The following is a 15,964-nucleotide window of genomic DNA, read 5'->3' on the forward strand; positions in this document are numbered from 1 at the left end:
AAATGTACACCCTTTTGCTACGGAATATTTATTCAGCAATCAAGCTGTGAAATACATGGCGACATAAATAAGGCATTTCTTTCCTCCTTGTAACTATGCTCATTTATCATGTTTTTTTGTTATTCTTCAACATTTATGAGTGAATGTTCACAAGGCTGGACCATAGGAAGGGCAATAGACACAATTGCCAAAGGGCATCCAAGATCTAAATGCCCCATAAACATTAGATAACTGTTGTCCAGAATCACTGATTTTGGCAAGATCAGCTGATCATCTAATGTACATGGCGGTCTTCTCACTATCGACTGACAGATTATGTTGGGGACATAGGGATCTGGGGGATTAAATTCAATCACTCACCTTTTTTTCTGCAAGGGGATAAATCGCTGCCAAATTATTTACGCAGCAGCTCCTTTATAGAGAACACAGGAATGGTTGAACATTTTTGCGTATGGGAAATTCTGGAGAGAGAATCTATCGTTTCGCTGGCAGCTATCTAATATGGACAACTTATGGTTACAGTCACACTTACCAATCTTATCCCGTTAATAAGCAGTGAGCTATATACAAGTTGATGGGTGTTTGTTTAGTGGCCCGTTTACAGAAGCTGATGAGAACTAGGCATGAGCGAACATTTCAATGTTCGGTTCGGAAAAGTCCGCCGAACAAATTGATGTTGGCCGAATTTATTTACCGAATGTTCGTCAAACCTTTCCGAAATCCCATAGGAGTCAATGGGGGGACCAAAAAAATGCATATACAACACCTAGAAACGGGACCAAAAGCTGCCAAAACACATCAAATTAGGTGTAGACACCAGGGAAGAGCCATCCATTGACCCAGAGTACAAGTACTATAATTATTATTTCTGTGATAGCGATATTTATTCAGTTGCGCTTTACATGTCAAAAGGGGTCACTGACTGGTACAGCAGGAAAGAGGACCCTGCCTGCCAAGGTGCACTATCATGGATGTAGTTTGTGGAACCACTGTGCCACGGAACCCGGAGAGCCTGGAGGGGCATGACTAAGAGAGCACTGGACTGTTCACTAGAGCATGTGATGGTGAGGTTAGACTTGGCTCCCGATGAACGCCAGGTGCCACTCCAAGACAGACCAACGGATGCGCGGCAACTGGACCCAGTAGGATAGACTAAATGGTGCAGCAGGCAGAGTCTGTATCAGAGTGCAGCAGGCAGAGTCTGTATCAGGAGTGCAGCAGTTAGAGTCTGTATCAGAGTGCAGCAGGCAGAGTCTGTATCAGAGTGCAGCAGAAAGAGTCTGTAAGACCACCATTTCCGTGGCCAACAGATTGGAGATGGTGGAGTTCAACCTCATAGCTTTGTCATGTGTAGGATGAAACAATCTTTTATGTGACCACAACAGTGGGATTGAGGGCTGGCTAAGGTGCTGAGAGAGGGCGGAGTATTGTGAACTGGAAAAACTAGTGGAGCGTGAGTGAGGTGCAGATGTTTTGGTGGATTGAGAAACATGCGGTGTGCTCGGCGAAACAAACACAGCAGGCGTGTCTGCTTCCGTTACAGCTGACGAGCTGTCACTCAGACTGACTGGAGCAGGTAAAGAACCGGAGTTTCTGCAATGGGAGACCTGCGTGACAATACTTAGTATGGTAACAGAGGAGGAGGAGAAAGCAGCAGATGCGTTTGATGGGGCAGCTGATGGTTGTTGAGGTGCGCTGGTCCGCATTTCAGAGCGGTAAGATTCCCAGCGTAAAGAGTGATGTTAGAGCATGTGAATGTTCATGCATGTAGTAGTCAAATTATTGCAGTTTTTCCCTCTACTGAGCTTTTTATCGCAAAGTTTGCAGATAACGGGAGTTGGCTCATCCTTTGCAGTGACAAAAAAGGCCCATGCTAGGCAATCCTTGCTGCCCCTGCGAGCAGCAGACCCATGACCGCTGCTGGCTCCTCGTGCTTGCATCACTCCATTTCTGCACCGTAGGGCAAAATGTAACCTCCTTGTCTTCTTCCTCCACCTCCTCAGATGAGCTACTCGACTGCGTGACTCTAGGTTCACACCAAGTAGGATCTTCAATCTCGTCATCATCCAATGTGTTATCCCATTCCTCGCCCTCAGAGTGACTCCTCTCCTCTTGTTGCTCTGACAGCACAGTACAGTCTGCATGAGCCTCAAGTATCTGAGTCTCATCGGGATCACCTCCCTCCCCTGCGGTTAACATCTGGTGATGAGTGTCAGGAACTTGTTCAGACCCTACTTCATCCTGCCCCGAATCCAAGCTAAAGAAATTTTGGGCATCGGTGCAGATCCTTTCCTCCCATTGACTCTGTGACTGTTTGGAGTACACTTCTGATGCCCATAGTGTAGAATGGGTGAAGAGTTCTACAGACCACCAATCTGTGTTTTGCTATAGTCAGTTGGGCAGTTGGCCAGTTGTGATGCGGGGGGAAGCATGGGTAATTGAGGTGCCACCTCTGTGGACTGTACTGTGTGTGATGTTGAGGTGGAGGAAGAAGAGGAGAGGCCACTGGAAGCAGAGCTTGCCATCCACTGGAGCACCTGCTCTTTCTGGGCCTTATCAACAAGGCGTATCGCTGTGCGGATGCCAAAGGAAGGGAGTGCAGTAGGTCATCCACTAACTTAAGATGTCAGTTCTCTTTGGATAGGACTTGTTTGTGTTGGTTCACTAGTGCTTTCACTAACATTACCACTAGTGTTGAGCCACCCCCGTAGTGTTCGAGTTCGGTTCGGTTCGTCGAACACCTGTGTGTTTGCCGAACTGTTCGTCGAACTGTTCGTCGAACACCTTCGAACACCGTTAAAACCAATGGCAGGCAAACAAAAACACATAGAAACACATAGAAAACACCTTCAAAGGTGTCCAAAAGCTGACAAACTGCTCAGAAGACACAACTAACACATGGAAAAGTGACAAGTACATATAGTCATGCGAAAAGAAAAGAGGTGGAGGAGTAAAAGGAGGGGGAGACACAGATATAGGCATGTCATGCCCTTCTAAAATCCAAAAAGTGAGAAGCCGACACGGCCAGTCCGTTCCTGCCCGTGCCACCTCTGTGTTGCCGGGTTTGTGCCAGAGCCGCGGTGGACCCTGACGGCCAGCCCCCCTATCCCAATACTGGTGCCTGTCCGCCGGTGGGTCGAGGCCCCTCACGGTGGGGGGGGGAGTAACATCTGCAGAAGAAAGACCATCTTCCAGCCAAACTAAGATGTCGACTTCTTTTCGTGGACAATGTGATACGATCCCATTCTTACGGACACGCCCATCACTACAAATTCTAAATGAGGCACAAAAACAGCAGGTGCTTCAACGGATATCAAGTGCTCCTTCAAGTGGGCTCTCCATCACCTCAATTTCAACATCACAAATACTCCAGTCCTCAGAGGTGTCACCCCAATCGCACTTGCTTCCTCACAGCTCCCAAGTCTCCAGCTGCCCGTCTGAGTATGGGGTAGCACAGATGGTTGAGTCTGCACAGCTGTTTACTCATACTATAGCCTGGGAAACGGAGGTCTGCTCCAGAGCTTCTGTTAATCCAGATGAGGAAATGATCTGATCTGATGCCCAGAATCTTTATAAGTCGGATCCTGGACCAGATGAAAAAGGTTCTGAGCATAATGTAGACCCTTGTTCCCAAACTGTAACTCCTGTTGGTGGAGACAATGATGAAGACGATGATGAGACTCAAATACCTGATTGGAGCGACAACTTGACTTTTCGGTCAGGGCAGGAAGAGGTTGGCTCTGAGGACGACGGGTGTGATAACACACAGGGTGATGATGACGAGGTTGGAGATCCCACTTACTGTCAACCCACAGTCAGCCAGTCGATGAGGTCAGCAGAGGAGGTGGAGGAGGATGTGACTAGCCCTGGGGATGGGGATGACTCGGTACCCGGGCATTTGCCTGGCCTTGGGGATGTCGCGGTGGTCGGCTCCCTGGCCCGTACCCTGGGGTCTCTCTTTAAAAGGGTGGATAATTGTTAATTTTATAAGAGTTCATGATGCCACCTGTGGTATCTGGTGACAAGCACCAGCGCTGCAGCAGTCCACTGAGGCCGGTGATAAGGCAGCTCGATGGTATAGCTCCCCACAGGTGGACCTAGGTCTCAGGGCAGCGTATGCAGGGGGAATGCAGGACAGGCGAGACCCAGCTGGGTCAGAGCAAGAACGGGAACGGACACGGTAGTCACTTCAGTACCTTTTACTGGTGGAAATTCAGGCACATCCCGGAGCACTGTAGGGTGAAGGGTGCATATCAGGATCCTCCCCAATGAGCGGGTGTAGGACCTCCTGTTTCTTGCCTCTGCGTAGTAAGTTTCTGACCTGCCTGGAGCTAGGCCTAACTTTGTCTCTGTCCTGCGCTGGCTGACCTTGTGGTAGGGCCTTCTCTTGGAGTTCACGCTCCCAGTATGCGGGGCCTAAGCGTCCCCTGGCTCTGTTACATATCAGCACCTTAGCGATCCTGGGACTTGTAGTTCTCCAGGGATTCCGGTTATGCCTTACTGGGTCATAGAAATACCGGTAAGCTCGGATCCTGTGTCCGGTAAATGCTTCGGGGTGATCTGGTTAAGCTCCTCTGCCCCTTATGTACTAACTCGCCACTCGCCTTCGGCCTACTCGGGCCCTCACTAGGCTATACACACTAACGGCAGCTTGCCGCGCTTCACTGATCTTACGGCACCGGCACACCTTAAGCTCTATCTGGGCTCCCTGAATCTAGCAAGCAGGAGCCTCGTGCTCCACTGCTGAACTATTAACTGCGTTCTCTAGACTAGACTGAGCTCCACTGCAGACTGACCTCTCTTAGGCTTCTCTACTGCAGGAACTCTTCAGAGGAACTGAACTGCCTAGCTCCACCTTCCCTATTTATATCCCTAACGGGCTCCCTCTGCTGGTCTGAGGTGGAAGGTGGAGATGTGTGAATGTTTATGGGGGCCTCTTGTGGAGGATTCCATCAATGCACTCTTCTAGGATCTGTGATACCAAGCGCAGCGGGGCATCACAGATGCTATTGATGACGAGGTTAGGTTGCGCCTTCCTGAACAGAGACGGAGTACTGGAAGCACGTCAACAACTGCATCCTCAACCACAACTCTGCCTCTGACCACAAGTCGTAGTGGCTCTTCAGGTCACATGGGCTCTAAGCCTTGCATAGCCTGGGCATTTATTCAGATCGATAAGGATGACCCAACTCGTGTTATCTGTAATATTTGTCAGCAAAAGCTAAGTAGAGGCCAAAAAATCCATAGTTTGATTACTTCATGCATGTACCGTCACATGGATATGAAGCATAAGTTGCAGTGGGAAGCTCACTGTGCTACAATGCGGCCTAGCCGGCTGGGCCAACCACCGTCTGCCCCATCTTGTGCATCCGCAGCCTCTTCATCCTCTGTGACTGGGGGGGCAGCAGTCACACATGTTTTTGGACGCAGACCTGCCACCTCTTTACCCGCAACAGCCAGTGTGATTGGCAGGTCGTCAGTTCATTGGGAAGTGGAAACACCTGCTAGTGTTGAGCGCTCTCCGACATCGAGAGCACCACCTTTGGATCAAGGCAACCTAACATGTCCGCCTGCATCTTCCTCACAGACCGGCAGTTTGCCGGGGACACCCTACTCAACACCGTCTAAGCACAACAGCCAGCCCTCGGTCCCTCAGATGTGGAAAAGTAAAAGACCATTTCCTCCTAGCCATGAGAAAGCTAAGAGGTTGAATTTCACCATCTGCAAGCTGTTGGCTACAGAAATGCTGCCTTTCCACCTGGAGGACACAGAGGATTTTCAAGACCTTATGTCCGTCACAGTGCCCCAGTACCAGATGCCCAGTCGGCACTACTTCTCAAAGAAAGGTGTGCCTGCACTCCACTAGCATGTCGCACACAACATCACCGCTTCTTTGAGAAACTCTGTGTGTGACAGGGTGCACTTCACCACAGACACTTGGACGAGAAGGCATGGACAGGGGCGTTACATGTCGCTGACTGGGCACTGGGTAACTATGGTGACAGCAGGACAAGGGGCTGCTGTCCAAGTCTTACCGTCCCAACGAGTTGTGCGTCAATCCTCTTTATCTCAAAGTTCCTCCACTGCTTCTGCCTCCTCAACCTCCTCTCGGTCCTCCACCTGCACCCAAAGCCTGTCTGGTAATGCCACCTGCTTTCTAACTGCTCAGAAGGAATCCTGCACACCTCCTTACTATGCTGGCAGCAGGGCTCAACGGCATCAGTGTTTACTTTGAAATGTCTGGGAAATGTGAGTCACACAGCTGAGGAGTTGTGGTCAGCTCTGGAGACCCAGTTTCATGAAAGGTTGTCTCCACTGGACCTGCAACCAGGGAAGGCCATGTGCGACAATGCTGCAAACCTGGGTGCGGTACTTCGCCGGGGCAATGTCACACACGTGCCTTGTATGGCTCACGTGTTGAACCTGGTTGTCCAGCAATTTTTAGCCCACTATCCCGGACTAGATGGCCTTCTGCAGAGGGCACGGTCGCTGTGTGCTCACTTCCGCCGTTCGCATCCCGCAGTTCAACGACTTACATCTCTACAGAAGTCGTTGGGCCTGCCAGTTCACCGGCTGAAATGCGATATGCCGACACGGTGGAATTCAACTCTGCACATGTTGCAGCGACTGTGGCAGCACCGACAAGCCCTGGTGCAATACGTTCTGACGTATAGCCTGGGCCAACGAGATCCAGAGGTGGGGCAAATCACGCTGCAGGAGTGGTCTCAGATCAGGGACCTATGAAGTTGACGCGCCCCCTGGGCCATGGGGTACCCTGAGCCGGGCCGGTAGACGCTGGGGGTTGTAGTCACTGTGGCGGTCACCCAGTCCGTGACCCAGGGCGGTCAATCCAAGGGTAATTTGTATATATGGATTTTATAATGTCTGACTACGCCACCTGTGGAGTGCGGCCAAAGGGGCCATCGCTGCGGAACAGTCCTCTGAAGCTGGTGGTTTTGCAGCAACGGTATAATTACTCACCACAGGAAGAGTGTAGCTTCAGGGCAGTGTGGGTGGATGATGGTGGTTGTAGTGCAGGGAGTCAGAAATGAACACAGAGTCCATGTGATTCCGTCTCAAGATATTACTCACAGTTGTTGTAGTCCAGATTACAGGTACCAGAGCAATCTCCCCCGTCGTGCTGTGCATACTCAGTGAGGGGCTCAGTCCACCCCCAGATAGCTCCGGAGTACTTAGCAGGACCCCCTTCTGTGTGTCCATTCTCTGGCCTTCTCCCTGCACCTCACACCCAGTGACACTTCTATCCGGTATCCTCGGGCCTTGGCGGGTGACGTGTGTTCCATCCCCTGGGTCCTATGTGGCTACCTTCTTAGTGAGACTGGTGTGGACTTTGGCCTGCAGTACATGAAATGCAGCAGCCTCCGGTTTCTAGTTGAGCCTTGCTGTTTCTCCGCTAGTTGAGGGACCGGTTCCCCTTATCTGGCCTGACCCCTCTACCTCCTGGTAGCAGCGGGAGTACGGGTGGCCTTCTGCACGGCCCGTAGCCATAGGGTCCCGTCGGTTCCTGGAGCCTTCCAGCTCCCACTCCTCTCTTCTCTCCTTCAGTCCTGGGCCTCCCAGGCTAGGCCCGCCTCCGGAGCAGAGCTCATGCCTAGTCTCTGCTCCTGTCACTTTTCCTCCTCTGTCTGGATTGCTCTTTCTAAGATGGCTTCCTATTTATACTCTCCCTATCATGTGCTCCCCTAAGCTGCTCCCATAAGCACCCACTACATAGGACCCTCAAACCAGCTAGGGACCTGGGACTGTGCTCTCCCTTAGGAGCAATCTCGCCCTACCCCCACTGCGGGTATGTGTTGGATGCAGGAGTCAGGGTCCCGAGCCATACGCCTTCCTTACCTGAGGGTGAGATACCACACCTCTGGGTGAGATGCAGTAACTCTGTGGCGACTGAACCCTCAGGGGCGCCACACACCCTTCTGCACAGTTTTGAAATGGCGACGAAGATGTTTAGTGCTGACGACGATGCCATTATCAGCATGACTATTCCGGTGATTTACATGCTGGAGCACACATTAAACAGAATTCAGAGTCAGGTGGTGGGACAAGAGGAGGTGGAGGAAGTAGAGGAGGAGTCGTATGCGGAAGGGATAACATCTCCAAGGTCCAGACGGTTGGCAGCACCAAGGCGGCAGGCATGGGAGGGTGGGGGAGAGGGATTAACCAGGGAGCATGGTAGCAGCCAAACTGTTGAGGAAGGTGCAGGAGCCGAGGAAGAAGTGGAGGACGAACTGGCGATGGGCATGGAAGACTCATCAGATTAGGGAGACCTTGATCACATTTCTGTTGTGCGAGGTTGGAGGGAGAGGGCAGAGGCAGGAAGCATGATTCTTACCTCGCTACCAACACAACAAGGACTTGGTACTTCTGGATGCGCAAGACACATGAGTGCCTTCTTGCTGCACTACCTGCAGCATGACCCCCGGATTGTCAGAATTCAAAGTAATCCCGACTACTGGGTTGCCACACTCTTAGATCCCCGGTACAAAAGTATATTTGCCGAAATAATTCCTGCCATAAGAAGGTATTGACGAATGCAGGAGTATCTGCAGACGCTGTTGCAGAATCTTACATGTGCTTTTCCACAAAACACCAGTGGTGCACGTAGTGAATCTCACAGTTCTAACTTGCCAACGGTGGGACTGTCGAGTCTTCATCACTCAAACAGTTACAGTAACACAGTATCTGCTGGTAACAGCAATTTTGTGGAATTGTTTCACCACTTTTTTAGACCATCCTTTGCAAGGCCACAGGAGACAAGAAGTCTGACACATAGTCAATGCCTAGAGAGGATGGTACAGGAGAATCTCCAAGTGAACATCGAAGTCATGACTGTGTCACTGGACCCTTGCTCATTTTGGTATTCCAATCTGGAATAATCGCCGGAGCTCGCCACTCACGCCTTGGAGATCTTGTCATGCCATGCAGCCAGCGTTCTCTCTGAACGTGTGTTCAGCGCTGCTGGTGGTGTGCTGACAGATAAGCGCACGCGGCTGTCCACTGAGAATGTAGACAGACTCACGTTCATAAAGATGAACAAATCATGGATTCGCAAGGACATTTCTACCCCTGTGTCATCCTTGGGAGACTAAAAGCTTGGGGATTTGGTAAAATCACCTCACCAACCGTTTTAAGCAACAGTGGGGCAATTGATGCCACTTAACCCTAGAACGCATGACCATAAAAATCTACACTTTCACATACCTGGGGCCCTTTAGGCCCGTGTGCAAATAACATGGAATAACTCAAACTCAAATGACAAACAACTATATACATGAAGAATACCTAGAGTTTCAAAATTCTAACTAAAGTAATCTTGCAGAAAATAGAAAACAATTAACTGGGCGGGCCTGCAAGGCCACAGGTATGCGTTCTAGGGTTAAGTGGTGTCTATGCCACAATTTTGGGAGTCCCCTTGCTGTGTCTTACGTGACGTTGGCATCGTCAATTCCAGGTGGGTTGGGTCGCACCCCCCCCCCCTTTTAACTGTAAGAAACTACATACACTATGGCTTGGGGTAACACAAATGGTTGAGTCTGAAGAGCTGTTTACTCAGAGGTCTGCTCCAAATCTTCAGTGTCTGCTAGTCAGCATAGAATTTTTAACTGCATCTAGCCTAGGCAATACTTTGGGCGTAGTAGCCCAGCTGCGAAGCAAGCTGCACCACCTGTGTATCTAATAAGAATTTTTAAATGAATCTAGCCTAGGCAGACTGTGGGGACCCCCAACCAAACCCAGACGCTCAGCCCCCCTACCGCCCCCCTTTCATGGACAATACAATAATGTAACTCTTACAACTGGATGGGTGAGGATCGGTCACAGCTTTATTAACTCTTTATACTCATTCCATTAGAAAGGCATTTTATTTCTAAAATAATTCAGCTTGTTGCAGCATGCCCTGGGTCCCCACTCCGGCAAGTTGGCCAACAAGTGTAACTCTCCAACATGTCCTTTCTATTTCCAGGCCACGGAGGATCCAGCGTACTCGTATGCAGGACTCTGACCCTCACCCATCACTCTTAACGCTTGTTCCACTCCGTCCTGGAGTCCTGACAGGAATATCTCCAGTCCAATATCTATTATGTGAACACCGTCGGGCCGTATGAGGCCTGCTTTATCTCCTTCCAGTTGTTGGTGTCGTATCACTACACCACCTCTGTCTCTTCTAAATTTTGCCATCCGAATATTTATTACCCGCCTTGTCCATTCGATGGCCGTGATGTCTCGCGCACCTTGCCATACAGCTATCGGCACAATCTCTGACCATACTATAGCTAATTTTGTGAAAAATTCTCTGAAGCGCTCAGCGTCTAGTTTCATTATTGCCATTAGTTATGCGCTCTTGTGATGACCTAGGTTGTTTCCCCCGGCCTGTATAACTATGATGACCGGACCTCTTGCCTCTCTCCCTACCTTGATTACCTCCATTAGTACCTATGGCCATAGCAGGCTTCTAATACCTCTACAGTTGAAATATGTGTTATGAAACTCTAATTTCCTCCCGCCTGGGCGGACTTTCGCCCTTTTTTGTGCCCAATATATATACGAGTGGCCTATCACTCACACTGTTGGCTTAACGTCACCTGTAAAAGAAACAAACCACGTTAGGATAACAAGTCCGGTCTTATGTATCTCGCCAAACACGTGGATCGCCATCTCCCTATCCTCTGAACTTCCATTTCTGACAGTCCTGCTCTTGCTGCTTCCGTGGCCGCACCTATGCCGAATGAGTGTGTCCCGTAATCTTTGGGGTGGTTCCCTGCCGATGTTATGCATTTATTAAATATAGCTGCTTGGAACAGGTATCTTGATAATGGCGTTCCATCAATGTGTGATAGGAAGAAATTACTTTGTGTTCTGATGGTTAGATATGTTTTTACTATTGTTACCCGACTCAATGTACCGTTTGTGGGTTGTAGAAGTACCCAAGTAACCCTGCCCGCTGGAACCGTTTTCGATTGGTGTATGCGTAGACGTATTGCATTATTGGCTATGACTACGTCCTGGTGTAATAAGCCTCCACTGGTGGTAATTTTGGATTGAGGGACTAATTCGCTTATACATAGCGCCCCGAAGAAGGCGATCACAAATGCAGTAGACATTAGCGTTGCTTCAAATTGTGAGTGTCATGTTAATGGTGTTAGGGATATGATGTGAGAAATCAGTTTTAGTGACACGGGATGGGACGTCTACATTCCTGACTTGGCTGACCCCTTTTCCACCCTTTTATGGATTGTCTGATGATGAATCTTTGTCACATCTCCCCAATTCAGTAGTTGGAAGTGAAATGCTACTCCGGTCAGACACCGCTGCGCTGACGCTCCTGATATGCCCCTCATCATTAGCTGGTGGAGAAATTCTATGGTGACTTGTGATCTGGCTTGTTCACATTGGTCAACCCGTCTGCCTGCTACTAGTCGTGTCCACTCTTCCCATGCCTTACCATATGCTTGCCACGTTGACGGGGCAACTGACGCTCTGATTAATGGCATCAACTATTCGCCACTAGATCCCATAGGGAGGGTGGGCAACTGTTGCCCGATGGGTGGGCGTTGTGGAAGAGCTCTGTGAAAATCTGCCAATTGAATTGTTATAAAGCGTTAGCAGCAGCTTTATACCCCTCAGCATAGTGGCTAGCGCGGACCCATACATTGTGTTTTAGGCACAGGAATGCTAGCCTGCGTAGTAGGCCTAGCACTGGGAGAGACGATGATGCCATCTTATTAATGCAGTGCGCTAGGCTGGTGTTTTGTGTTATGAAGCGTATATTTTTGTTAGCCAGGCGCGCGCCCCATATTTCTATTGCTACCACTATTGGGAAAAATTATTTTCAGGGCTAGATGCAGCTAAAAATTATTATTAATTTCAAAGCTGGTGGAGCTTGGTATAGATGGCCTAATATAATGAGTCCCACACACTGCTAGAAGCCCAAATATTTTTTCAGAGCTAGATGCAGATAAAAATTATTTTTAATTTGCAACCTGATGGAGGTCAGTATAGATGAACTAATAGACCCAGTCCCACACACTGCTAGAAGCCCAAATATTTTTTCAGAGCTAGATGCATAAAAAAATTATATTCAATTTGCAGCCTGATGGAGGTCAGTATAGATGGACTAATAGAACAAGTCCCACTCACTGCTAGAAGCCCAAATATTTTTTCAGAGCTAGATGCAGAAAAAAATTATATTAAATTTGCAACCTGATGGAGGTCAGTATAGATGGACTAATAGACCAAGTCCCACACACTGCTAGAAGCCCAAATACTTTTTCAGAGCTAGATGCAGATAAAAATTATTTTTAATTTGCAACCTGAAGGAGATCAGTATAGATGGACTAATAGACCAAGTCCCACACACTGCTAGAAGCCCACATAATTTTTCAGAGCTAGATGCAGATAAAAATTATTTTTAATTTGCAACCTGATGGAGGTCAGTGTAGATGGACTAATAGACCAAGTCCCACACACTGCTAGAAGCCCAAATATTTTTTCAGAGGTAGATGCAGAAAAAAATTATATTCAATTTGCAACCTGATGGAGGTCAGTATAGATGGACTAATAGAACAAGTCCCACACACTGCTAGAAGCCCAAATTTTTTTTCTGAGGTAGATGCAGAAAAAAATGATATTCAGTTTGCAACCTGATGGAGGTCAGAATAGATGGACTAATAGAACAAGTCCCACACACAGCTAGAAGCCCAAATATTTTTTCAGAGCTAGATGCAGATAAAAATTATTTTTAATTTGCAACCTGATGGAGATCAGTATAGATGGACTAATAGACCAAGTCCCACACACTGCTAGAAGCCCACATAATTTTTCAGAGCTAGATGCAGATAAAAATTATTTTTAATTTGCAACCTGATGGAGGTCAGTGTAGATGGACTAATAGACCAAGTCCCACACACTGCTAGAAGCCCAAATATTTTTTCAGAGGTAGATGCAGAAAAAAATTATATTCAATTTGCAACCTGATGGAGGTCAGTATAGATGGACTAATAGAACAAGTCCCACACACTGCTAGAAGCCCAAATTTTTTTTCTGAGGTAGATGCAGAAAAAAATGATATTCAGTTTGCAACCTGATGGAGGTCAGAATAGATGGACTAATAGAACAAGTCCCACACACAGCTAGAAGCCCAAATATTTTTTCAGAGCTAGATGCAGATAAAAATTATTTTTAATTTGCAACCTGATGGAGATCAGTATAGATGGACTAATAGACCAAGTCCCACACACTGCTAGAAGCCCAAACATTTTTTCAGAAGTAGATGCAGAAAAAAATGATATTCAATTTGCAACCTGATGGAGGTCAGTATAGATGGACTAATAGAACAAGTCCCACACACTGCTAGAAGGCCAAATATTTTTTCAGAGGTAGATGCAGATAAAAATTATTTTTAATTTGCAGCCTGATGGAGGTCAGTATAGATGGACTAATAGAGAAAGTCCCACACACTGCTAGAAGGCCAAATGTTTTTTCAGAGCTAGATGCAGACAAAAAATTATTTTTAATTTGCAACCTGATGGAGGTCAGTATAGATGGACTAATAGAGAAAGTCCCACACACTGATAGAAGGCCAAAAATTTTTTCAGAGCTAGATGCAGATATAAATTATTTTTAATTTGCAACCTGATGGAGGTCAGTATAGATGGACTAATAGAGAAAGTCCCACACACTGCTAGAAGGCCAAATATTTTTTCAGAGCTAGATGCAGACAAAAAATTATTTTGAATTTGCAACGTGATGGAGGTCAGTATATATGGACTAATAGAACAAGTCCCACACACTGCTAGAAGGCCAAATATTTTTTCAGAGCTAGATGCAGAAAAAAATTATATTCAGTTTGCAACCTGATGGAGGTCAGTATAGATGGACTAATAGAACAAGTCCCACACACTGCTAGAAGCCCAAATATTTTTTCAGAGCTAGATGCAGAAAAAAATTATATTCAATTTGCAACCTGATGGAGGTCAGTATAGATGGACTAATAGAATGATGCTATGCCCAAAAGATTTTACTTCACTAGGTGCAGTAAAAAAATTGGTATTCTATACACAGGTGGTATGTCTTGCAACACAGATAGGCTACTCCACTGACTAACACACTCTGCAATAGGCCAAAAAGGATTAGCTTTGCTAGATTCAGCCAAATGCTGTGTAAAAAACTTGCACAGCACTGGCACAGATCTGCCTGGCAAAAACTGATAGGAACTGATGTAACCTAGTCCTGAAAAGGACTGCAATTACAATTAGTCTTTACTCCCACAATCTATCTATTTAAGAGCACAGACCTGCCTGATAAAAGTCGTAGGAAATGCTGTAACCTAGTCCTTAAAAGGACTGCAATCACAACTATTCCCTACTCCCAAGCTATCTGTAGATTTGTGCGAAAATTGGCTTGAAATTAACAAGGTATAGCGCACACAGCAACAGCGGTGCCGTCTAACACGCAGCTGCAGCAGTGAGAAAATGGTGGCGACGGGGAAAATGGTTGGGTCTTATAGGGCAAGGACATGTGACATACACTGCCAATGACACATGCCCTTGCTTGTGTGAAAAAAAGCACTTCGCTCCGTGTGTGCGCTGCTGATAGGCTGACAGATTGCACCTCCCCACTGTAAATGCGGGAAAGAGAAAAAAAAATGGAGTTCTTCATTATTCCTGCAGAGATCCATCCCCTGCCCCTCCCCCCACCCCGCTGTTCACTCAAACTGCGTATTAACATTAATTTTCATCATTACTGAGAAAAAATCCAGTTATGATTTTGGTGCACGAACAGTTATCGAACATAACCTCAAACAGCCGAATTTTTCTCAAATCGTTCGTGTTCGCCGAACGGCTCGAACACCGCCCAAAACAGCTCGAATTTGAGATTGGCGAACAGTTCGAGTAGAACAACGCTCATCTCTAATTACCACGCACCCCACATACACCGTGAACACCAAGCCTATTTCCCCTTCCACCATGCCCTCTCTTTTTCCCACTCATTGTTGGTCAGATACAGTGGTAGGAGCATGCAATTAACTAAAGAGAAATACGTTTTTTTCCTGAGCAATAGCTCAGCACACACCTGAATTTCAGCGACACTAAATGACATGGTAAGATATGGCCTGCCGTACAACGTTACTAACAGACAAAAGAAATTTGTTAGTGTGCATAAGGCCGATAAAACCTATGAGATATTCTCCAAACAATTTCAAACTGAGATGTCCCCTGCTGTATTACTTTAGGAACAGAAGAAATTTTTTTTTGAATGTGGATGAGGCCAGTATGACATAGAATATATGCTCCAAAATATTTCAAACTCAGATCTAGCCAGCTGTATCACTTTACTCAGAGCAAAAAATATTTTTGGGTTACTCTGCATAAGCTCTGAGTCCAGCTGACTTTGAACGCCACAGATGTAGTAGCTGTATATAGCACTGTATGACTTTTGGCACAGGAAAAAATATTTTTTGGACTGGACCTAGTAAGAGAAGTTTTTTTTTACTGTGAAACCAGGACAAGTTCAACGCCACTAAAATAAGATCTGCCTTTTAGCAGACTGGATCAACTTTGCCACAGTAAAAAACCTTTGGTGGACTCTGCCTGCCAACCAAAAATATATATAGGTTTGACTGTGCGTACAAGCTGAATTTGACCGCCACTGACGTAGCAGCTGGCTTATAGCACTGTATGACTTTTGGCACAGGAAAAAATATTTTTTGGACTGGGCGTACCAAGAGAAAAAATTTATTTTTTTACTCTGAAACCACCTGAAGTTCAACTCCACTAAAATAGTATCTGAAACTAAAAAAACTAGTGCATACAGCTTTCAATATCATAATAGCAGCAGAAAAAAAACTGATTTTGTTGTCCGCAATAAAAAGCTCTGCAGACTGTGCAGAACACATTTTCCACCCCACTAAATGAAAAGGTGCACTGAGCTTGCTTGATCACATTAG

The sequence above is a fragment of the Phyllobates terribilis genome, unplaced genomic scaffold (assembly GCF_046119375.1).
Source record: "Phyllobates terribilis strain yellow unplaced genomic scaffold, ASM4611937v1 Scaffold_11__3_contigs__length_659146591, whole genome shotgun sequence".
Classification (NCBI taxonomy): Eukaryota; Metazoa; Chordata; class Amphibia; order Anura; family Dendrobatidae; genus Phyllobates; species Phyllobates terribilis.